The sequence below is a fragment of the Bombina bombina genome, chromosome 5, assembly GCF_027579735.1.
Source record: "Bombina bombina isolate aBomBom1 chromosome 5, aBomBom1.pri, whole genome shotgun sequence".
NCBI classification, from domain to species: Eukaryota; Metazoa; Chordata; class Amphibia; order Anura; family Bombinatoridae; genus Bombina; species Bombina bombina.
Window position 1 is genome coordinate 615,120,094 of NC_069503.1, and position 24,944 is coordinate 615,145,037.

A 24,944-nucleotide genomic window follows, 5' to 3' on the forward strand; every position below is an offset into this window, starting at 1 on the left:
CATTTTAATGACATTTGGATTATATACTGGTGCATATTATCAGCTTGACAAAGGGGCTAATGCTAGAAATGCTGTCATAATTAGGCTAGTACTCTAGATTTTTTTTCTAAAAGTGTTTAGGAGACAATCTTCAAAAAATATAGCATTTATTTTATTTAGAAGAATTTTTCAAAGATGTATTAGAAAATATTGTATCATGCTAATGATAAATTAGATAAACCCAAAGGTGTTCAGTGGGGTTGAGGTCATGGCTCTGTGCAAACTACTTGAGTTTCTCCACAGCAAACTGGAATAGCTATGTCTCCATAGATCTCGCCTTGTGCACAGGGGCACAGTCATGCTGGAGCAGGCAAGGTCCTTCCCTAAACTGTTGCGACAATTGTCTAAAGTGTCTTTATATCCTGTAGCATTAAGAAAACCCTTCACTGGAACTAAGGGGTCTAGGCCAAACCTGAAAAATAGACCATTATCTGTCCCCCAGCAAAATTTAAAGTTGGCACTATGCATTCTGGTCTGTAGCATTATCCAGGCATCGGCCAGATACAGATTATTCCATAGGACTGCAAGATAGAGAGGTGTAACAACCCTTCTAGGGTTTTCGTATTGTATTGGAACCCAGTTGCAGCGGAACAGCACTTCCTTACAATCACGACCCTCAGGAGATCCTGGGAGTGGATACAGGATCCTGAAAGGTCAGGGGTGGCCTTTAATAGGAAAAGAGTGAAAGGGCAAAGGCAGAGACGTAGTCAAAATCAATTCAAGGTCAGGGCAGGCAGCAGGCAAGCAAAGAAAAAGGACAATTCAAAGTCAGGAACCAGGAAATCTGTATAACGGAATCAGGGTTAACACGGACAAAAATACAAGGGCAAGAACTCCAGATACAGGAAGTAAGGAAAATAACCAAGCACTGACTAGGGGGCGTGCTGAGAATATATAGGGAAACTAAGTCAAGTGACTGGTCACCTGCCCCCGGTGAGTCCCTGGCCTGCTCTCCTCCATCAGACCCCTCCCCCCCCTTATACTCAAACACAGAGTACGGGTGGCGGCCGCCATTCTGCTGTGACGGCATGTCTGCCTCAAAACTCGGCGGCGAGAAGGAGAGGGGAAGACAGTCACAGGCCGGCGATAGGAGGCCCAGGAGGCAGAGACTGTTACTGCACTCCCTATAGGATGCCACCAAAAGCCTGGAGCGTGTAAGTGTCCGACTGTGCCGTGACAAGAGGCATGATTCAGCACTCCAGAGAACAGATTTCCACAGCTACAGAGTCCAGTTACGGCATCGCACATGTTGATGTGAGGCTTGTTTACAGCTGGTCAGCCATGGAAACCCATTTCATGAAGCTCCTAACGCACAGTTCTCATGCTAATGTTGCTTCTAGACTCTAAACTGTGGTAGTCTTTGATAGAGATTGCATTTTTTGTGTGTTTTTTCTTTGTGGTAATAACCATGGCATAATGTTTATTGACTTGTATATACAGTTTACTTTTCAAAATTATTCAACCCCTAGTTGTCGTTAGGACGTTCTATGCCGTTCTAAAAGCGTTGTGTTTTAAAGTTTTTTAGTAAGGCATGGAACGTTCTAACTTTTCAAGTGTCTTACTTCCCCCAAATTAAGAAATGAAGGCAGGATCTGGCTGGAGGACTTTCAAAGCAACTCAGGCAGTTCACCAGGATCCAATCAGAGCTCAGAATCACTGACAATGAGTCACTGATACAATGTGAAAACCAAGGAGTGCAATGATTTGCTGTCAGCACTGTCTGCCTCCTCTCTTGCCTCACTGAGATCTGTGGCAAGAGAGGAAGACAGACCAGTGTTACAAAGTGTCTCACAGTTCTATAGTGATATAATATATATAAAAAGTTTATATGAAAATGTTTTAACCCTTTCAGTGCTGATCACAGTGTTAATATTGTGATCAGTTTGCAGTGTGATTTTTGTTTTGTTTTTAGTTACAATTTAACCATTTCTTTCATTTTTCTTAATTTAATTTTGAAGTTTTAACCCTTTCCTGCTGTTTCAGATCAAAGAGTTCTGTTAGATTAACTTTTTTTTTTTAACTGTTAGTTGGCACACAAAATAAAAGGAATACAAAAATAAGTCTTTCAGTGCTGTCTAGAAGTGGTAATTGATGGTTGAAGTGTGAATTGGTGGGTGGGGTGAGGGATTTAGTATTAGGTAGGAGTAAAAAACAATTAAGCCTTTAGGTTCTGTTTACGTCTGGTCGCAGCTTTTTACACTGTGATTAGTACTGTTTTATCTTTTGGGTGGTTTGTGGGGTTTATTTTATTTGGAGAAAGTGGAAATTCGGGATAGAAATGGGAATTGGTGGGTGGGTTGAGGGAGGTAGTGTTAGGTAGGAAAACATAATAAGAAAAAAGTATTTTGCATCATGGCATTATACTATACCACAGAAGAGGCTTCCATCATTCTCGCATGAGATTCAGTGACACCTTTTCTTTATCTGATATTGAACCTCTAACAGCATCAGATATAGAGCCCCTAAGTGACACTTCTAGTTACTGCGCTCCCAGCCTACCACCATTTAAAAGAAGGCATCCAATAATTTCAGATAAAACTTAATACCCTCTAAAATACCCCCATTTATGGCTATTCCTGGCATCACAACCAGCATTTCAGTTTGTGAAATAATAAATTATTTTAACCTGTTTCTCACTGACAACATGTTTGAGAACATAGATACTAAAACAAATCTGTATCAAATCAGTATCTGTCGGCAAATCCAAATTCCCACCATGTTAAAAAAACACTGGGCATCCTACTGACCTAACAGAAATTCAAATGTTTTGGTCACTGACCTTAGTAATGGGTATAGTCAAAGAAACAGCATACTTTCCTAATGGCACCAGCACCCTATCCTGGCTACCCCTCTTCCCTGGGATTATGAAAAGGGATATATATAAACAGCTGCTATGGTTTCTTTATTTAAATGAAAATGCCAAGTAACCCCCTAGAAATTACCCCTTGCATGACAGTCTATACAAGATACAGCCCCGGATCAAACACCTGTTTTCAGAGAATTACATCCCTGTCCAGAACATCTGTGTAGATGAATCCCTCATGAAATTTAAAACTTCCCTTTTAAAATAATATATTCCATCTAAGCGTTCACGCTATGGAATCAAAATGTTATAAATTGTGTGAATCCACTACAGTTTATACCTGGGCATTTCACTTTTGTGAAGGGATAGATAGCCATCTTGATCCACCTGGTTGCCCAGATTCAATTGGCACAAATGTCAAATTGTGTGGGATCTCCTCCTACCCTTGATGAACAAAGTGTACAATGTGGTTCTGTGTGTGTAGCGCTCAACTCACCGCTCCCAATGCGATGACTGCAGGTGGTGGAGAGATCAGTCCTCCAGACGGCCCAAAGGAGAGTGGGTGTAATCACAGAATGTCCCGTTATGCAGCCCCAAATTAAGTCTGCCAACTTAAAAAGCAAGTATAAAGTAATCCAGTAAAGGGGCGTACCACAGAGACACTCAGTCCAAAGTAAAAGTTACTGTTAGTTTATTTCGGCACAAATGTTAAAAGCATAAGGTCAGGCACACAGGCCCAGCAGGCTCACAGGTAAAAACATAACACAGGTGTGTCAGATAGTCAAGCAGACATGTTTCGTGAGCAAAGGCTACCAATTATGGATGGACAACAACAATACCACCATAGATTTGCTTAAAACATGTCAAGCAGACATGTTTCGTGAGCATGCTCACTTGTTCACTGCATATTGGGCTAATCTGACATACCTTTACTTATGAATATGATAGTGAAAGACAGCACCTATTTTCCTTGTGGGGCACGGGAAAAGGGTTAGCCAGACCCCAATGTATATCCAAGAAGAAGTATTTTTCCAGCCACCAGTTGAATTTTAAAAAAGACCTTTATTCATTTCTTACAGGGTCCATCATATCAACAACGTTTCAAACCTATGCCAGGTTCTTAATCATGTCTACTGAATAGTATACAGGTGTGTCTTTTATACCTGTCCAATTTCTATCAGATTGCACAATAGTGCCATCTTGTGGTTAAAATTTAAAATTGCATGTGACAAATTCTCTAAAGAAATTTACTATAAATTCTTATGTTTTGAGTTAGTCTCTTCATTGTTTATGTATGTTTGTCACATGAAAATTTAAAACCAAATTTATATACATATAATTAAAATTAAAACCTATACACATTATAATATCAGAATCAAATTTGCTACTACAGGTATATGCTATCATAGTCAAAAAAATAATGACCATTCAAAATCTTTATTTAAGCCTTCAGGTATCATTGTGTTTAATCTATTTATCCAAAACATCTCCCTTCTTTTGAGCATCTGGTCTCTGTCACCTCCCCTCCTGGGTCTGTCAACTTGTTCAATAACTTGAAATCTAAGTTGACTGATGTTGTGACCCATGGAGAGGAAGTGACAGGAAACAGGAGCCTCCATATTTTTGTTTCTAATGTTGGATTTGTGTTCAGTAATTCTTGTTCTTACCTCCCTGCTCGTTTCTCCTATATAAATCCTGGCACATGGACATTTGATGAGATAAATAGCATATGTGCTTCTACATGTTAGATATTTCTTTATAGGGTATTTGGTTCCCTTAATGGGATGAAGAAAATCTTTCCCTTTAATTATTGAACTGCAGTGACTGCAATGAAGGCAGGGATAACACCCTCTATTATCAGACCCCAATGTTGTTTGTAAAGACTTCCTATTGCTACCTATATCTGCTCTTACTAGTTCATCTCTCAAATTTTTGGTCTTTTTATAAGCTACCATAGGAATATTTTTGAAGTCCTCCACTTGGGGATTACAGTCTCTCAATATATGCCAGTGTCTATTTATGATGTGTGATATTTTTGTTCCTAGGGAGTTGTATTGGGTAACAAATATCATTCTGTTTTCTTTGGTTTTTTTAGTGTTATTAGTTTCCTTATTTTTAAAGTATTCCAACTGTTTTGTAATTAGTTCTTCTGGGTACCCTCTTCTTTTAAATTTATCTGCCATTTCATTTAGTCTTATGTCACATCTCTTTTCGTCAGTCACTATTCTTTTTACTCTTTTAAATTGACCCTGGGGTATTGCTTCTATTGTTTTTTTTGAATGGAAACTGTTATATTGTAATACTTTATTTTTGTCTGTGGGTTTCACATATAAGTCAGTTTTTAAGAAGCCTTGTTCTTTATATACAAAAGTGTCTAAGAATGCAACTCCTGTTTCTTCCATGTTGAGTGTAAATTTGAGACCAGCTACTGATGTATTAAGATGTTGAACAAATTGCAGTAGGCTACCAGTGTCTCCCCACCATATGCCAAATATGTCATCCACAAATCTCCACCATGCTGCGCCATATTTTAAAAATAATGGATGTGAATATATGAATTTCTCTTCTATGTGGGACATAAAAATATTGGCATATGTTGGGGCTACACTGGAGCCCATTGCAGTGCCTTGCTTTTGTAGAAAAAAAGTGTCTTGAAATAAAAAATAATTGTGGTATAATATGACCGATAATAGATCTATAAGGAATTGTATTTCTTCTTCGTTGTATTTGTTATTGGTTTTCAAAACATAAGAATTTATAGTAAATTTCTTTAGAGAATTTGTCACATGCAATTTTAAATTTTAACCACAAGATGGCACTATTGTGCAATCTGATAGAAATTGGACAGGTATAAAAGACACACCTGTATACTATTCAGTAGACATGATTAAGAACCTGGCATAGGTTTGAAACGTTGTTGATATGATGGACCCTGTAAGAAATGAATAAAGGTCTTTTTTAAAATTCAACTGGTGGCTGGAAAAATACTTCTTCTTGGATATACCTTTACTTATACCATAGTTTTAAAGACACAGTGTAAATTAGTGTGATTTATGTAATGGTATAATTAACAATGGACTCTAAACTGTATACTTAAGTTTATAAACACTATATATCAAACTGAAAGTCAGACAAACAGTTTAAAATATATAAACCTATCACTCATGATAATTAAATAATTCTGTTAAGTGTTTATAAAGGGAATATTTACTGCTATCTGCAGCTATAGAAATTGTATATTCCACTCCAGCTGTATAAACTTTTTGTTTCACTTGTTATAACACGTATAGAAAGAATTGTCCTAATTTAAGCCCTTGTAGTTTAGAGACAATATGAGGTATATATAAATCCAATGCGTAAAGGGGGGAGGGGAAATTTTATAATAGTGTGTGATTACATGCAAAGAAGAAATGCAATTATTTAAGTAAATAAATCAAGGTCCCTCCTCATATTTAAACCTTGAGGGTTGCTTGTCTTAAGTGAAAAAATCCAATAGACCTCTCGTTTATTTAATTTATCCTCCCTGTTGCCTCCTCTTCTCCAATGGGGTACATGATCAATTCCTTGTAAGGTTAAACTTGACATGTCTGAGTCATGAAGACTTTTAAAATGTCTAGAAATTGGAGTGTCTGATTTCTCATCTTTCCCAGATCGTAAATGTTCTAAGAACCTATCTTTGATAGGACGCTTTGTTTTACCTACATACTGACAATTGCAAATTCTGCATGTCAAGAGATAAACCACATGAGTGGTGTTACAGTTAATGAAAAAATTTATCTTGTGATCATTTTTTGTTGTACTGGAATGAAAAGTGTCTCCCTCTAATACATGTTCACAGGTTGTACAATCTTTTCTTCTGCATTTATAAAAGCCTTTCTTTCCTTGTAGCCAGTTAGTCTTGGTTTTATTCATCATATCAGAAGGTGATAGATGATTGGCTAAGGTTTTACCTCTCCTAGGTATAAAGTTAATTCCCTGATGCACTATCTCCTTCAGGATAGGATCTGTGTACAAAATGGGAACACTTTCCCTTATTATATCACAGATTTTGTAGTAGTCTGTACTGTAGGTAGTTATAAATTTAGGTGCAGTAGTCATGGATTGCTTTTTCTCTTTCTATATCTGAGGAAATGTTCTCTAGGTATGTCTTTTATACTCTCTTTCGCTTCATCTAGAATATTATCAGTGTAGCCTCTTTGCTTTAATCTATTGGTGATTATCTTTCTATTTTCCTCATATTGTTCTTCATTAGTACAATTTCTTCTTGCCCTAATGTACTCTCCCTTAGGGATGCCCTTAAGTACATGTTTGGGATGGCAAGATTTGAATGACAAGAGAGTATTGCCTGCAGTGGGCTTTCTATAAAGGCTGGTTTCAATTTTATTCTCTGTCATATTGGCAGAAATTTTTAAATCTAGAAAGTTGATGGTTTCTGCATTGTTCTCTCCTACAAATCTAATTCCATCATCATTGTGATTCATAAACTCACAAAAGGAATCTGCTTCAGATTCACTACCCTCAAATACAAAGAACAGGTCATCAATGTACCTATAGAAATGCTTTATTTTATTCCTGAAGGGATTTCTCTCTCCAAAGATGTGGTACAGCTCCCACCACCCCATAAAGAGGTTGGCATAGGAGGGGGCAAACTTTGCCCCCATTGCTGTACCACGCCTTTGGAGAAAGAATTCAGTGCCAAACATTAAAAAATTATGCGTTAGGAGATACTCAATAGCTCTTAAAATAAAAGTCTTAGTAGCTGAGTCATATTCACTATATGAATCAAGGAAAAATTCTATGGCAACCATACCCTTATTGTTTTGTATACAGGTATAGAGAGAGGTGACATCCACCACTAAAAATCTGAAACTAGATTCCCATCTTACTTTATCTAATTTTGTCAGAATAGCAGTTGTATCTTGTATATAGGTTAAGAGTCCTTTGACTAAGGGTTGTAAAAAGGTGTCTATCAGATCACTAAGAGGTTCATTCAGGGAACCAATCCCTGCAATGATGGGACGCCCTGGAGGACACACAGGATCCTTATGTATTTTTGGAAAATAATGGAAGATAGGGGCAACTGGATGAGAGGGTATAAGTGCATCTTTAGTAGCAGCACTAATTATATTATTATGTTTAGCAAACAGAACAATACCCACCAATTCATGTTTGTATAACTTCGTGGGATTATTCTGTAGTTTGCTATATACCTCTTTATCATCCAGTTGCCTCCTAGCCTCCATTATGTAATCTGTTTTATTGAGAATAACGACATTTCCCCCTTTGTCTGAGGGTCTAATGAGGATTGATTCATTATCAGATAAACTTTTTAACGCATGTTTTTCACTAGCTGTTAAATTAGAAGAGTTATTGGTTTTCTTTGAATTTTTCTCACTCAGCATAGTGAGTTTTTCCTCAATTGTTTTTTGAAAAATGTCCAAAGCTTTTGGACGAGCATGTACAGGGTAAAAAGAGCTTTTCTTCTTTACATGATCACATCTGACTTCTAATCCTTTAGAAATATCACTGTTGGATGTATCACCTTCCCCCATTAATTCATTTAAGTCATTGATAGTGCACAATTCAGAAAAAGAAAACAGATTATCAGAAATTTCATTATTTGTTGTTTTTTTGGTCTCAGTTTTGTTTGACTCCTGCTCACTCATCCCATAAAAATGTTTCTGTAGAGTGAGCTTGCGCACATACCGATTCACATCAAACACAGTTTCAAATAGGTTGAAGTGTGCGGAGGGAACAAAATTGAGACCTTTGGATAAGAGAGAGATTTGAGTTTCATTTAAAGGAACAGTAGACAAATTTATGACATTTAAATTCAGGTCTGTTGTTTCTGTCCTTGTGATCTTGTCACATATTTCTTGTGGAAGGACTTGCCCCTGTATCCCTGTTTGACCTGACCGGACATCTTGGGCTTTATTTTTGTTTTTCTTGTTGTTACTTTTGCCTCTTCTTCCTCTATGTGTTTTTTTCTTGCTGTACCTTCCCCGTTTTTTGACTTCTCACTAGTACCTTCTTCTGGCTCCAATTCCTGTAATGAATGAAACACTGCTGTAGCACATTCTTCTGTGTTCTCATTATCTGATGAGTCTATCTCATATTCAGTGTCTGAGAATGTGACTGATTTTCCTTTTTGTTTGCCAGAACCCTTCTTGTTAAGATTCTTTTTGCCTAATTTATGTGACCTGAATTTATTCCTTGAGTATTCCTCATATGACCATTTGTATACTTGATTTGATTCATAATCCTTTTTATCTCTTGACATTTTATTCGATTTAAAATGCCAAAGTTCCTGTCTGAAACTAATCATTGACTGTTCAAATTTTTTATCATATTCTTTAAATTCTTTTTCTCTTTGAAATTCTCGCAGTTGTATTTGCACTTCTTTCATCTCTTGCAACAGATCCCTCCTTTGCTTTCTTTTGAAATCTATTAATAGGTCAATTAGTGCAAAGGAGCAGGTGTCCAAAATGTTGTTCCATTTTTTAATGAAATCAGTGTCATATGTAATGAATGATGGAAATTTTTTGATTCTCAATCCCCTTGGAATACGTTTGTCATTCTTATATATCAAAAAGGATTTAATGTCCAGATCTAACTTTATATCCTTTTTGCGCAGAGAATCAATTTCAAAGAATAGCGTGTCAATAGTGTGTGTAACTTCCTCATATACATCATTGGATTCCTCATTAAAGTCCCTTAGTACATAACATTCCATTTCTTCATTATCCATTTTAGCATATGTTATTTGATAATATCAGGTGAAACTGTATACAATTTAAAAAGTCCAATACCTGTGAGCCTAAGATTTTTGATAACGTTAGTGCCTCTAGTGCAATATTAGCAAAAAACAACCCACCTCGTCTTCAGCCGAATTTAAAACAATGCAGAGAGTATGTATCCCGGACCGGAACGGATGTCAGCGTGCAGGTCTATCTTTCAGCCTGCATGTTCGTCAAATGACAAAATATTGCTTGAGAAAAACAGCTAGGAAAGAACAATATGCTGTAAACTCTTACCCGCCTTCACTTCTGCGGGTATTCCTCTGATTCCTTCCTCCGGACGGCAGCTTCCACACAGATAAGCAGAAATTAATCAAAGTGTACAATGTGGTTCTGTGTCTGTAGCGCTCAACTCACCGCTCCCAATGCGATGACTGCAGGGGGTGGAGAGATCAGTCCTCCAGACGGCCCAAAGGAGAGTGGGTGTAATCACAGAATGTCCCGTTATGCAGCCCCAAATTAAGTCTGCCAACTTAAAAAGCAAGTATAAAGTAATCCAGTAAAGGGGCGCACCACAGAGACACTCAGTCCAAAGTAAAAGTTACTGTTAGTTTATTTCGGCACAAATGTTAAAAGCATAAGGTCAGGCACACAGGCCCAGCAGGCTCACAGGTAAAAACATAACACAGGTGTGTCAGATAGTCAAGCAGACATGTTTCGTGAGCAAAGGCTACCAATTATGGATGGACAACTACAATACCACCATAGATTTGTTTAAAAATGTATTTTATTTTGAAACCCTAGCCTGTGGCAAAGTGTGTAAAAATCACACAGGATTCCCCCAGAAGCTGACATATGGCAAAAACCATAGAAGCACAACATCAGCTTTATGTCATGATTAAGTGCTGGCCCTTTGGAACACTGACAAAAAAGATGTGTACATGCTGTTCACAATGCATGATGATAAGTACAGATCAGTAAATACAACCATATCTGGTTCAACACAAGACCAAAGTCTGGTACAAAAAAAATATCCATATACATAACAGAGATAGCAGTCTATAATTCATGTGTGCTGTATAGTGATGTCGCGAATAGTTCGCCGGCGAATAGTTCCCGGAGAACATAGCATGTTCGCGTTCGCCACGGACGGCGAACATATGCGATGTTTGGTCCGCCCCCTATTCTTTATCATTGAGTAAACTTTGACCCTGTACCTCACAGTCAGAAAAAACATTACAGCCAATCAGCAGCAGACCCTCCCTCCCAGACCCTCCCACCTCCTGGACAGCATCCATTTTAGATTCATTCGGAAGCTGCATTCTTAGTGAGAGGAGGGACAGTGTAGCTGCTGCTGATTTAATAGGGAAATCGATAGCTAGGCTAGTGTATTCAGTGTCCACTACAGTCCTGAAGGACTCATCTGATCTATGCTGTAAGGACAGTACCCCAAAAAGCCCTTTATAGGGCAAGAACATCAGTCTGCTTTTTTTTCCTGTGTAATCTAATTGCAGTTGCCTGCCTGCCAGCGTGTGTCAGGCTCACAGCGTATACTGTGCCCACTTGCCCAGTGCCACCACTCATATCTGGTGTAACAGTAGTGTACATTTAAAAAAAAAAAAACATTTTTTGACTGTGAAATAATAGCAGACAGCTGCCAGTACCCAAGATGGCCACCAATAAGGCAGATGGGGAGGGTTAGAGAGCTGTTTTGGGGGGGGATCAGGGAGGTTGGGGGCTAAGGGGGGATTCTACACCACAGCATATGTAAATATGCTATAAAAAAATTAAATTTTTTTTAAAAACCTTTTATTTTAGTACTGGCAGATTTTCTGCCAGTACTTAAGATGGCGGGGACAATTGTGGGGTGCGGGAGGGAAGGGAGCTGTTTGGGAGGGATTCAGGGGGTCTGATGTATCAGGTGGGAGGCTGATCTCTACACTAAAGCTAAAATTAACCCTGCAAGCTTCCTACAAACTACCTAATTAACCCCTTCACTGCTAGCCATAATACACATGCGATGCGCAGCAGCATTTAGCGGCCTTCTAATTACCAGAAAGCAACGCCAAAGTCATATATGTCTGCTATTTCTGAACAAAGGGGATCCCAGAGAAGCATTTACAATAATTTGTGCCATAACTGCACAAGCTGTTTGTAAATAATTTCAGTGAGAAACCTAAAATTGCGAATTTTTTTTTCTTTTTTTTAAATTTGATCGCATTTGGCTGTGAAATGGTGGCTTGAAATATACCAAAATGGGCCTAGATCAATACTTTGAGTTGTCTACTACACTACACTTAAGCTAAAATTAACTCTACAAGCTCCCTACATGCCCCCTAATTAACCCCTTCACTGCTGGGCATAAAACACGTGTGGTGCGCAGTGGCATTTAGCAGCCTTCTAATTACCAAAAAGCAACGCCAAAGCCATATAAGTCTGCTATTTCTGAAAAAAGGGGATCCCAGAGAAGCATTTACAACCATTTATGCCATAATTGCATAAGTTGTTTGTAAATAATTTCTGTGAGAAACCTAAAGTTTGTGAAAAACTGAACAATTTTTTTTTATTTGATCGCATTTGGCGGTAAAATGGTAGCATTAAATATACCAAAAGGGGCCTAGATCAATACTTTGGGTTGTCTACTACACTACACTTAAGCTAAAATTAACTCTACAAGCTGCCTTCATGCTCCCTAATTAACCCCTTCACTGCTGGGCATAAAACACGTGTGGTGCGCAGTGGCATTTAGCAGCCTTCTAATTACCAAAAAGCAATGCCAAAGCCATATAAGTCTGCTATTTCTGAACAAAGGGGATCCCAGAGAAGCATTTACAACAATTTATGCCATAATTGCATAAGTTGTTTGTAAATAATTTCTGTGAGAAACCTAAAGTTTGTGAAAAAGTGAACAATTTTTTTTTATTTGATCGCATTTGGCGGTGAAATATACCAAAATGGGCCTAGATCAATACTTTGGGTTGTCTACTACACTACACTTAAGCTAATATTAACTCTACAAGCTCCTTACATGCTCCCTAATTAACCCCTTCACTGCTGGGCATAAAACACGTGTGGTGCGCAGTGGCATTTAGCAGCCTTCTAATTACCAAAAAGCAACGCCAAAGCCATATAAGTCTGCTATAATGACATGTCTGGCACACAGTGTTGGGGCAAGGGTCCATCTGACCACTGATACCTGGTCTGCAAAGCATGGTCAGGGCAGGTATATCACCTACACTGCGCACTGTGAAGCGGGCGTAACCCTTACACTACCTGATTGATACAACATCATACCTGATGTTTTAAAGCACGTTATTCCAAACAATTTAGGAATGTTAGGTGATTTATGCCCTTTATGGATTAAAACCAGACTCTGCATCAACTATGTAATTTTCCATGGGAGTTTTGCCATGGATCCCCCTCCGGCATGCCACAGTCCAGGTGTTAGTCCCCTTGAAACAACTTTTCCATCACTATTGTGGCCAGAAAGAGTCCCTGTGGGTTTTAAAATTCGCCTGCCTATTGAAGTCTATGGCGGTTCACCCGGTTCGCCGGTTTGCAAACTCAAATTTTTATGTTCGCGACATCACTAGTGCTGTACTTAAAAGCAGGCCCAGGGAAGCCATACACTTTTTTTTAAATTTAAACTATAGATTTTATCAGATATTTTGTTTAATCAGACACTAATCCTCCCACATTTCAATCACAGAATGTCCGAAGAGACAGCCTACATAAATGAATCCCAGAAAAAGTGCAGAGTCTGTTACAAAAAAGGAGTTGAGGGAGTCTGGATACTATTGTCCTTCTTCTCCATATGTACCTGGCCTGTGTATTACAGACTGTTCCAGAATCTACCATACATAGTTAAAATGTTAATTCAAATGTCTCCGCATGCGTTCTTGCTTTCTTTTTTTTTTGTTATTCTGTATTCCTGACCTCCGCTTGTGCTGATTTATCTTTGTCCCAACTTATTAGCTTGTTATACTGACTACTCTGACTTCATGGATCCCCTGACCTCGGCCTGTCCTTTTTACTTTAAGCCCAGCTGCTCTAAGGTCATGATAAATTAGCTACACAAAACAACTCAGAATACCAGATTTAGAATACCCTGGGTTATCTACCTCTGCAAATTATATACCATCAATGGGGAAATTTTATTTTTTAGGCTGCCATATTGTCTCAAAGGCAGCACAGGCCTAGACAATCAATGTGTCAAATTACCATGTATGAAGACAGAAATGGGCAGGCCCCATATTTTTCCTTTTAACTTCCAGAGACCCCATAAAACCTGTACATGGGGGTATTGTTGTACTCGTGGCTCATCGATGAACACAAATATGAGTGTTGTATAGTAGTAAGGGTGATGATATAAAAATAGAAAATGCTTTGTGTGAAAAACACACACAAAATTATATATAACCACTAAATTTGGCCAGGTGTTGTCAATATGTGGCTACAAAAAAGACTGGAATACCCCCTTTTGGAATACCCTGGGTTTTCTACTTTTGCAAATTGTATGCCATGATGGTGGTAATTTTCATTTCTGGGCTGCCACGCTGGCGATATAGGCCCAGGAAATTAATGTGACCTATTTCCATGTATAAAGACAAAAATGGGCAAACCCCGTTTTTGGCACTGTAACTTCCCAAAACCCCATAAAAGTTGTACATGGGGGTATTATTGTACTTGTGGAACTTTGCTGAACACACATATGGGTGTTTTATGGCAGTAAAACATATCAGAATGATGATATAAATAGTGATAGTGCAGTGTTTTTGTTAAAAAAATGCAAAAATGGAATACCATTAGTTGTCTACTTTTGCAAATGGGAGTAATTTTCATTCCTGGGCTGTCATACTGTCTTAAAGGCGGTATAGGCCCAGAAAATGAATGTGTCGAACTTCCACATAAATGGGCAGGCCTCATATTTGAGCCTATAACAACCCCAAATCCCTTAAAACCTGTACATGGGGGTATTGTTGTGCTTGTGGGACATTGCTGAACACAAACATGGGTATTTATTGAAGTAAAACCTCACCCTTACTTAATAAGTGTAGGTGCACTTAATGTGAAAGAGGTAAATAATGGTTGAACAACATATAGTTCAAATTCTAGGTTTTGTTTATGTTCAGAACTTAGGCAATTGCTTACTATTACAATGTGATAATGAAAAACCTCTGCAGATGGAAGGTGCATGTGAATAAGGGGTTAATAAAATGACAAAATAGTTGTTTTATCAAACAGTTTGGGTTATCATATAAGATGCAAATCTTTTTAGAAACTATTACACAGTTATGTACAGAAGAATCAGTTCCTTCACACATATATGATGATAAGATCTTCTGATGCACTCTTATCAAGTATAAATGGTAATCTGTTTAATCAGGGTGATAGTAAGAAGAGATAATGGATATTTCAAGCTGTCATGCTTGGGGTTTGCCTTTTAAAAGGGCAATAAGTACTTATTAATTAAAGAAAATAATGTTATTGACAGTATTATGGTCATTCCCAAGGCCTTTAGATGACACATGAGTCCAATCTGTTCAGTCTACATAATGGACTTATTGCAAAGTCTGAAGTAAAATGAATAAATAATGTAAATGTATATTGTCCCCTTCTGTTTAATCCTAAGTAATAAATTGTAAAATGGGCTAAATAAAGTTTTTTGTGGGTTAAGCATAGATGGTTCCAGACCATAACATTTAGCCCCTCCAGCTCCCTTTCTGTCACTGGGGTTAATAGATATTTCATACAAATGAGATATTAGAACATATGCCCTCCTAGTAAGAATTTACTTTATTTTCCTTCATTTTTTTTAAATGGCAAAACCCAATAGATGTAGTAAAATTCACAGGTATGTGATTAGTTCCTAAGATTGGTTCCTTGGACAAGCTTTTCTTATGGTTTAAAATTCAAAGTAATTGCAATCCATATTGCAGTGTCGGATCAGGTCCGCCAGACCTTGATAAATATGCCCCAATATGATCTATCAAGGCTGTTTATATACACATAACTGTCATTATTTTATTGTGTACAATATTAATTTATATTGCACATTTGAATTTTTAGAAGCTTTTTATAAGTATGGGAGACGTCCCTTATTGAATAAGTAAAATATTTTTTGACAAATACATTTTTAAATAGATATTACAGTGTTTATTGCTACAGTCTTTGTATCAATTTTATTGCATATATAGACAACTATCCCTGTCTACTGTATATTATAAAGTATAATTGTGATATCTTAGGCTCATTTGAAGCGCCCACATGTAATCTAGCCCACTTTGTTTATACAATAAAAAACATTGCACAACATAAAAGTCTGCAAAAGCTATTCCTTTTACTTTTCTGCTTACTTTTACTCCCAGCTCAAATATAACAAAACATTTAATCATTTTCCAATTTTAAACTATATATTAAAAATAAAATGATAAAATAATAATGAAGAAATAAAGAAAAAAGAAAAAAAGGGGGAATAAACTTTTTCATCCCTATCTCCCATTCTATTCTTTTTAACCCCTTAATGACCACAATGTACCCTGTATGTCACTGGTCGTTAAGGTTTTTTTTCAGGACATAATAGCACAAGTCTAGAAAGAACACGTTATTAATGCCCTCCCTCCAGCAGGCTTTGTGGAATAGAGCAGTCTCAACACTGGTGGCAAGACCGCGCTATAAAACAATCAAGTCCTAAAAAAAGGCCAGTGACATACAGGGTACGTCGCTGGTCCTTAAGGGGTTAAATGGCTAACAATTATTAAAATTCAACCGGTTGTAGAACAAAAACAGACACTTCTAGCCTATTGAATCTTTCAGGTACTAAACACTCTAGAGGACATGCAATAAACTAGCGACATGTAGGGCATGAGGCCAATTCAAAAGTGGTACAGATAAAAATTTCCCAAATCCGGAAACGCAAAATCCAAACTTATTCTGAAATTCCGATTATCCTAGCTTTGTGACGGAATAATCTTGATTTTATTAAAGACAGAGAGACAAATATTTTGCTTTAACTTTCCTTTACTACTCAACTGCAGCTTTTTAAAGTAATACAAGATAACAGAGCATTAAGACAACAGAGAAAAAAGAGACCATACATAGTTAGCCAATGAAAAGGCAATATTAGAGAACAGGGTATAGAGTGACCAATCAGAATAACTGTAGTGACCATAAGAGCACCCCAACCTCCTCTTTCTTGCTTGATGCTAAAAAGAAAAAACCTTCCAATACAACAACAAAGCCCAAAAAGTCTAATGATGAATGTACAGATGAACAGGAACCAGTGGATGCAGAAGTATCTGTATAGAACTTGACACAAAGTGTTATCAGATGTTGAGAACGAATACAAAATTCTTTCGATCTATCTCTTCCTTAAAGTAGAGGGAGAACTGGTAGAAGGAGCAAATCCGGATTTGATGATTGCAGATTGATCAGATGGAAGTTAAAATATATAAAATAACATTAAGTATAATACATAGGGAGGGATATTTAAAGAGGAGGGAAAATATTCGTCTCTGTGTCTTTAATAAAATCGAGATTATTGCGTCACAAAGCTAGGATAATCAGAATTTTATTACAGGACCAGAGACTTCATATTTTGCTAGTTTAAAGCAAGATAAAGAAGAACAAATTAAGAAAAAAGGTTAAGCAAGGCATGCTGAATGGACTTGAAGTAAAAATGTTTGAAGACGTAATCAGAGGATCAGTCTGCTGACTTAAGAATTTCTTGTAAAGGAGCAGATTTTAAAAAGGCTTTAGAAGCTGCTGATCCTCTAACTGAATGAGCAGAAAATGGAAAATCAATGCCAGCTTCCGACATAACCCATTTAACCCACCTCACTATAGAAGTAGAAGACACAGGATTATGAGGAGGAATAAAGGACAATAAGAGTTGATTTGACAAAAAGGATATAAGTGAAAGAGTTCTAGACTCGTATTCTTTCAAGCATGAAACAACACAGAGGGAAGGTTCAGAAGGAAGGTAAGGATAGAAAATAGAGGAGGACAAGGTCTTAGTTCTGTGAGACAGTAAAAAGGTAACACCTTCAGGAGAAAAACATTTAGAGTTATAATCTAAAGCCCAAACATCAGAAATTCTCCAAAAAGAGATCAAACAAAGAAGAGTAGCAAGTTTTGCAGAATTTTGTTTAAGAGATAAAAGTTTGTTAGAGGGACAAGATTTAAAAAGAGAGAAAATTAAATCTACATCACAAAAACGGTTATATTTAGGAGTAGGGGGGTCTTTTACGTCTTATGGCTTTAAGGAGATGACAAACCAAACAATGTTTTCCTACAGGAGAATTATATATGTGATTATGTTTGGTGGAAATAGATGATCTAGACACAATTATAGTTCTATAAGCTAAACCGAGATCCAAACGGCAGGACAAGAAATTTAGAATATCAGTTATGGAAGTTGAAATGGGATCCAAATTTCTTTGCATGCACCAGCAAGACCATCTGGACCATGCAGAAGTAACATTTGTGAGTACCCGTGGCCCAAGATTCACGAATGAGGCTTCTAGCTCCATCCAAAAGGCCGAAGAGATTTCTGACTACCCCGTAATCGTCCAGGCTATCAACCTGAGGGATTTATTGGTCACTAGGTTGTGGGGATTGCTGTTGGGATCTAGAAGAAGGTCTTGACAAGAGGGAAGGAGGAGGGGATGTTTGTATGACATCTCGAGAAGGGAGGGGTACCCGGCTTGAGTTGGCCACAGGGAAGTTATCAGAATCAGAGAGAGAATATTCCTGAGGACAATCGATATTGTTCGAGCAATCAGAGAAAATGGGGGAAATGCATAAGCTCCGAGAGACGGCCATAGTTGAAGAAAAGCATCTATGGCTAACACGTCGGGGTCTGGGTGCCAGCTGAAATACTGAGGGAGTTGAAAGTTGAGACGAGACGCAAAAATATCTATATAAAGGGGACCGCAGAGAGCTTGAATTGAAAGAAAAAAGTCTTCTGTTCAACATCAAATCGCTGGAGTCTGTGAGGAAACGGGAACTCCAGTCTGCCGTCGAATTTGAGAAACCAGGAATATATTCCGCTTTGATGGAGATATTTCTGTCTAAACAAAGAAGAATGAAATCTTTGGTGATATTGGAAAGATTTCTCGATTTGGTACTCTTGACCGCAAAAGAACCAGCCAAAAGTTCCAAACAATTTATGTGTCGTTCTTATTCTCCAGGAGACCATTTGCCTCCTGTTATAGATGGACCGCAAAGAGCTCCCCAGCCTGAGTGACTTGCATTTGATTCTATAATGTAAACCGGAGCTTTGCCAAAAATTGCTCTCCTATTCCAGGCTTCCATATGGGAAAGCCACCATGAAAGCTCCTCCTTGGCTTCTGATGACATTGGATTGGGGTGAGAATAAGAAAATCCTTTCTGTAAGAAGAAAATCTTTAATCTTCGAAGTTCTCGATAATGAAGAGGGGCAGGGAAGATAGCCTGGATAGAGGATGAGAGTAACCCTAGTATCCTAGCTATCTGACGGATAGTAACTGACTGTTTGGAAATTGTTTTGGATATTTCCTTTTTTATATTCTTTATTTTGTCTAGGGGAAGACTTTTGTCGTATATATTAGAAAACCCAAAAAAGTTAGTGATTGAGTGGGAGTTAGGACTGATTTAGAAGATCTAAAGTCGTGAATAATTGTTGTTGAAGGGAAAGAAAATTCTGGTTCATTAAAATGATATCGTCTAGGTAAATAATTAGACGGATCTCTTGAAGTCGAAGCCATGAAACAACTGGTTTTAGGATTTTTGTAAATATCCAAGGGGCAGAGGACAGGCCAAATGGAAGGGATGTGAAATTCCAAACTTGGTCTTCCCAACAAAATTTCAGGTATTTCCAATGCTTTTGAGCTGTAGGAACTGTAAGATAGGCATCGGAAAGGTCTAGATGGACCAGTCAATAGTTGTCCAGAAGGCATTCCCTGAGGAGATGAATGCCTTCCATCTTGAAATGATTGTAAACAACAAAGACATTCAGGGATCTTAGATTGATGACTGGCCTGAATTGGCCGTTTTTCTTTTTTACTAGAAAAATGTTGCTGAAATTAGCTAGGTGAGGATTTAAACTTAGAGAAATTGCATCTTTTTGAACCAGAATTTTGTCTGCTTCAGAAAAATAAATAGGATTTGCTTTTTTGGTCTGAATTGGGGAGAAATAAAATCTATGCAAACCCCTAGAACTTCTTGAAGAACCAATTGATCTGAGGTGATTAGATTCCAATTGTGGGCATAAAGGGCTAATCTTCCTCCAACTTTGGATGGGGAAGAAAGGGGATTTAGAGAAAACTGTTAGGATATGTTAAATTGTTTTAGAGAACACTACTACTACAGCTTACTGCTTATGCAGGACCACTCAGTCTCACACCTTACCTCGGATTCCCACAGATTGAACTTAAGGGAACCCTGATATGCTCATTGATCTGAGGGTCACTACAGCAGGGTAGCTGAGTGAAAACGGAACCTTCACGCAACAGTAACTGCTAGCAGCAGAAAAGAGAGTAAATTTTATAGGAATGTAACTTCAACAGTAGTGAAAGAGTTAATCACTGCAGGTGCCTTGAATCACACACACTAGCAGTGTAAAATAGATTATGCAGCAGGCTTTAGCAAACACACCAAAATTCACACAGTACTTTGTTATCTAGATAAATCAAGCTGTGGGCATTATGAAAAAACATACTTTGATAATGATTATTGGTTATTTCCAAACTTGTTCAATCAGAGTATAAGATGCTGTGCTTATCTCATGAAACAGGTAAAGTTGAGGTTAAATGCAAACAGTTCATTTCAAGCAGAATGAAGGTCAATTTTTATAAGGATTAGTATAAACTTAGGCAGTCCGTAAATGAGAGATGGTAGCAATATGAATGTTTGTCACAGTTATTTGTATGCAAGTTGGTAATTAGAAGTAATAGTTTAGTGCATATTTGATATCTGAAGCGAATATGAATGTCCAGCAACAGAGAGTTACACAGTTAATATAGCAAGCATAAGTGTAATGATGTTGCAGCGATACACACAGTTCATACAATGCAATATATACAGACCAGTATTACAGGAGATGGCAATTGAGCAGAGTAATACTGTTACCAGACCGCAACAAGTCCCAGCGGTATCACAGTGAGCTTGACAGAGATCCGCGGCGGGAGAATGTCGGGCGTGACGTCACACGCTGCAGGGAGTAACTTCAATACAGGAGAGAGACTGAGAAATCTCTGACTGAATAAACGATGGAAATCTTCAGGCACAAAAGAGCATCTGCAGGTTGATTCAAGTAGGCATAAACTCAGGGTGAGTTTAGAGAGCAATAAGTTGAAATACAAAGTTGTATAAACGGCTAGGTCTCTTCAGAAGCAGCTTAACACTGAGCAACAAATTACCAAGCAATGAGTTCTGTTGGGAGGAGCCTTAAATAGGGCTAGTGAGTTCAGTTTCTTAAAGGTACAGCAAGAAAAGAGATAAATCCCTGACAGGACACCCCCCCCAAGGAGCCGCTCCGCGGATCAAGGACCAGGACGATCAGGATTTCTACGATGAAACAAGGAGACAAGACGTGGTGCAGAGACATTAGTGGAAGGTTCCCAAGAGTCCTCCTCTGGACCAAACCCTTTCCAACTGACAAGATATTGAAGTTGATTATGATGGTAACGAGAGTCTAGGATGGACTCAATCTCATACTCCATGTCATCAATAACTGAAGGATCCACCGTGTCAGTCTGAGTCGTGTCTCTGATTGTATTGTACGGTTTCAAAAGAGAAACGTGGAATGTGGGATGTATCTTTAGAGAATCTGGAAGCTTAAGTGTTACAGCATTAACGTTGATGACCTTTTGTATTGGATAAGGCCCTAAATATAGAGAAGCGAGTTTTTTAGATGGAACTTGTAAGCGTAGATGTTTAGTGCTTAACCAGACTTTGTCGCCAATCTTGTAATCTGGGGGCTTGGATCTACGTAGATCATAATGGTGTTTCTGAACAGCCTGAGCTTCTAGTAAGACTTGTTTCAATGTTGTGAAATTGGTGGTAATGGTGTTAACAAGATCATTAACTATAGGCATGTCAGAATTGTTGATCCGATTTGGGTAATAAGAGGGATGAAATCCGTAGTTGATGTAAAATGGTGTCATTTTGGTTGATGAATTTACGGCATTATTATGGGCAAATTCGGCCGTAGCAAGTAGGGAATGCCAATTATCTTGTTGTTAAGTGCAATAGCAACGAAGGTACTGCTCTAAAGTTTGATTTGTCCTTTCTGTTTGACCATTTGATTGTGGATGATAAGCGGTACTCAACCGTTTGGTAATGTTGAGAGAGGAGCACAGTTGATTCCAAAACCTTGAAGTGAATTGCGTACCTCTATCTGTGGTAATTGTCTCAGGTAGACCATGTAATTTCACAATGTGATTCAGAAATAGTGAAGCAGTTTCTGAAGATGTAGGCAATCCTCTATGTGGTAGGAAGTGTGCCATTTTAGAAAATAAGTCCACTACTACTAATATGGTGTTATAATTAGCTGATGAAGGTAGATCAACGATGAAATCCATGGCAATCGCTGCCCAAGGTCTGTCTGGTACTGGTAAAGAGAGAAGGTAACCATAGGGACTCTTATGGTGATGTTTCTTAGTTGTACATACCATACAGGATTCAATGTACTGTTTAATAGTATCATGCATCTTAGGCCACCAGTAATTCCTTTTAATCAAATGAGCAGTTCTATGAACTCCAGGATGACCAGCCAACAAGGAGTCGTGGGCAGAGGCAAGTACCTCATTCCTGAGAGAAGGAGGTATATATAACAGAGTGCCATGGTAGTATAAGTTGTCCGAATGTTTTAGTACATCCAAATGAACCAAAGATGAATCATCCTTTAAATGTTCTCGTAAAATGGTTTTAAAATCAGTTGTTAAACAAATAATTCTATCTGAAGGTATGATAGATGAAGGAGAAACCACATCAGTAGGACGAGGGTCTTTTCTAGAAAGGGCATTGGCTTTCATATTTTTGGATCCTGGTCTATAAGTTATAACGTAATCAAAACGAGAAAAGAACAAACTCCATCGAACCTGGCGAGCAGTAAGGGTCTTGTTTGATTTTAAATATTCTAAATTACGGTGATCAGTATAGATGGTGATTGGATATGTTGCACCCTCTAGGAGGTGTCGCCAAAACTCCAAAGCTGATTTGATTGCAAGAAGTTCCTTATCACCAATTCCATAGTTAATCTCTGCTGAACTCATAGTTCTAGAATAATAGGAGACAGGATGCAAAGGTTCTTTTTCAGAACGTCTTTGGGATAAAACAGCCCCCACAGCAAACTCAGAAGCATCAACTTCCAGCGTGAATTGACATGTGGGATCTGGAAATTGTAAAATAGGGGCTGAGACAAATTTAGTTTTTAGAATATTAAAGGAATGATCAGCATCTTGATTCCAAACAAATTTGACTTGCTTACGTGTTAGCGTAGTATTCCTTTTTTAAGGCTTGGTAATATGTTAGGATATGTTAAATTGTTTTAGAGAACACTACTACTACAGCTTACTGCTTATGCAGGACCACTCAGTCTCACACCTTACCTCGGATTCCCACAGATTGAACTTAAGGGAACCCTGATATGCTCATTGATCTGAGGGTCACTACAGCAGGGTAGCTGAGTGAAAGCGGAACCTTCACGCAACAGTAACTGCTAGCAGCAGAAAAGAGAGTAAATTTTATAGGAATGTAACTTCAACAGTAGTGAAAGAGTTAATCACTGCAGGTGCCTTGAATCACACACACTAGCAGTGTAAAATAGATTATGCAGCAGGCTTTAGCAAACACACCAAAAATTCACACAGTACTTTGTTATCTAGATAAATCAAGCTGTGGGCATTATGAAAAACCATACTTTTATAATGATTATTGGTTATTTCCAAACTTGTTCAATCAGAGTATAAGATGCTGTGCTTATCTCATGAAACAGGTAAAGTTGAGGTTAAATGCAAACAGTTCATTTCAAGCAGAATGAAGGTCAATTTTTATAAGGATTAGTATAAACTTAGGCAGTCCGTAAATGAGAGATGGTAGCAATATGAATGTTTGTCACAGTTATTTGTATGCAAGTTGGTAATTAGAAGTAATAGTTTAGTGCATATTTGATATCTGAAGCGAATATGAATGTCCAGCAACAGAGAGTTACACAGTTAATATAGCAAGCATAAGTGTAATGATGTTGCAGCGATACACACAGTTCATACAATGCAATATATACAGACCAGTATTACAGGAGATGGCAATTGAGCAGAGTAATACTGTTACCAGACCGCAACAAGTCCCAGCGGTATCACAGTGAGCTTGACAGAGATCCGCGGCGGGAGAATGTCGGGCGTGACGTCACACGCTGCAGGGAGTAACTTCAATACAGGAGAGAGACTGAGAAATCTCTGACTGAATAAACGATGGAAATCTTCAGGCACAAAAGAGCATCTGCAGGTTGATTCAAGTAGGCATAAACTCAGGGTGAGTTTAGAGAGCAATAAGTTGAAATACAAAGTTGTATAAACGGCTAGGTCTCTTCAGAAGCAGCTTAACACTGAGCAACAAATTACCAAGCAATGAGTTCTGTTGGGAGGAGCCTTAAATAGGGCTAGTGAGTTCAGTTTCTTAAAGGTACAGCAAGAAAAGAGATAAATCCCTGACAAAAACAGAGGAGTTACCTGTAGGAGAGCGAGACCGTTGTCTGGAACGAAAGCCTCTTTGTTGCCATGGTCTGGCTCGGGAAGGAAAGAAGGAAGCTTGTTGGAAAGTTTCATGTGCATATCTTGGTTGTTGATAGAAGGGATCATTTGATTGTTGAAATTGAGGCCTGGACACAAAAGGGGTACAGACGGGAAAGCAGCCTCTGCCTTTCCCGGCCCTGTCAGAGAAATGATGTGGATTAAAAGATTTCCTCAAGGTAGTTTTGACTTTGTTTAAGGTTGAAAAAGTATTGGCATATTGATTAAGATCCTTCAAGAAGGCATCTCCAAATAACAACCCATCTTTATCTGAGCTGAGTTCATTAACAGCAGAGTCATAAATCTTAGGATCTATTCTTCGTAAAATATTTTTGCGCCTTTCAATAATGATAGCAGAATTGGTATTACCAACAAAAGAAAGTATTCTTTGAACCCACTCGCTAACTGTATATGGTTCAAGATAAGATTCTTCCATTAAAGTTTGTTCAGACAGTTCAAATAATTTTGTAATGGGACCAATAGTGTCTAAAAGTTTGTCCTGGCAATTACGCCAAGATTTGTCAATTCCTTTTTTTAATTTTATAAACAGTGGTCCCTATATATTTAATTACTTTAGGATCAATTTCAGAAGTG